Consider the following 1,765-nt stretch of genomic DNA (forward strand, 5'->3'; position numbering starts at 1 on the left):
GATTTCAGGAAACAAAGTGGTTTAGTCTGAATGGATTTTCTGACAGAAAACAGTTTCCATGAAAATGTTCACCCCTTATTTCCTGGGCTCTATCCCTGCCTCTGTGGGGGTTGTTGTCTGTTAGAACAGGAGTCAGGACTGTCGGCTTCTCTTTCTGGCTCTGTCACCGCTGTGCTGTGTGACTCCTTGGGTAGGTCCAATGGGAATAGGGACAATTCTCTAACTCCAGGCAGCAGAGAGCCTGGGTGAGAAGGGAGGCTCAAGCTGCCTGCGAAGGAGAAAGGGACGTTTCCAGGTGTTGAACGTCAAGAATTCTAAACTTTGCTAAAATGGCTGGTGGAGAGAAACAAGAAAGAGTTGGGGCCAAACTTTAACCATTGTCTTTTTTAAAGCCCGTTCGGGGATGTGAGTGCCAGAGAGCCATAGAGAGAGGGAGCAACTTGCCCAGTCCCACAGATCAATAGGCAGCAATGGAAGCAGGAGTGACCCTCCCTCTCAAAGGCAGGGGGACCGGACATTAGGGCCTGGTTGCAATTGCCAGCTGTGGGAAGGAGTGTGCAGCAGTGGTTAGTGAAGGGGTCCATCCATGGTTCTGACACTCGGTGTGACCCTGAGCTGGTAGCTGAGGCCCGTTTGCCATCAGTAGGGTTGGGGTCCTGTGGCTACAGCCCAGGGGGGTTGGGAGGCTCCAGGAAGGCGTGTAAAGCACTGAGATGTCTGGATCCTGGAGCCGCTGTCACCTCCGCACTAGGGCAGTGTTCTGCACCCCGCTGCTGCTGCCTGACTTTCTCCGTCCCCTGGCAATAAGACAGACTCTTGTTTTCACAGCCAGTTGATCGCCCTAGAGTCATCACCCTGCCTGCTGGCTGGGCAGGGTAACTCCTCAGGTTACCACCCTATCCAGCCTGCCTTGGGCTTGGAGAGTGAGGAGGAGGGCGAGGGACATCTGCTGACCCTGAACATCTGCCATCCATCATACCATCACCTACAGCAAGTGAGTGGCATTAGGGTTCCTCAGTGGCTTCCCCTGTCTGTGTGGGGAGAGGCAGAAAGAGGGGGAGAGAACATCTCCAAAGGGGGATTTCATTTGCAAACAGCCCCCAAGAGTCCCTCACTCTCAGACTGGGCAGGGGCTTCTCCAGAGCTGTCTCCAGTGTGTTTAGAAAGGTCCCAGCAATGGGGCTCCCAGCCCTTCCCTTGTGGGACACTGTTCCTCAGGCTGAGAGTCTCTGAGCTGGGCCAGACCCTGTGAGCTGCTGAGCATGGAAATGAATGGGGAATGAGGAGGGCGCTGGTCTTCCTGTGCTTAGTGTCTTTGTGACTTTGAGGTGGGGAATGGTTTCCCAGGAGAAGTCCGGCCCCTGGGTTCTGTTCCTTCTCTAGCCTGGGTGGGGGAGTGTGGTCTGGGATGACAGGAGGGGGCTGCTTGTCCAGAGTAACTGATGGTCTTTGGGACTGACCCCATTGCTCTAACAGGATGAGACTTCCTGGATATTGCAGCAGCAGCAGGGATTAGGAGGGGGAACATTGGGAGCAGCTCATGCAATCAACTCCTGCCAGTGTGTGTAGCTTGCACTCCCTGCACTCCTGTGGGGGGAGAAGGGGCTGCTCTGGTTGGAGCAGGGATGAGGAGGGACCGAAAAGGCCCATGAGTGAAAGGCTGCCTTGACCCCAGACTCACACCCGCTCCCCGCTCGATTCCAGGCTGGCCAGGCTCCTGAGGATGTTCAGGAAGAAGGCTCTGCAGGTGGCCCCAGAGCCTGAG

This window comes from Mauremys reevesii, linkage group 15 (assembly GCF_016161935.1).
Source record: "Mauremys reevesii isolate NIE-2019 linkage group 15, ASM1616193v1, whole genome shotgun sequence".
Lineage (NCBI taxonomy): Eukaryota > Metazoa > Chordata > Testudines > Geoemydidae > Mauremys > Mauremys reevesii.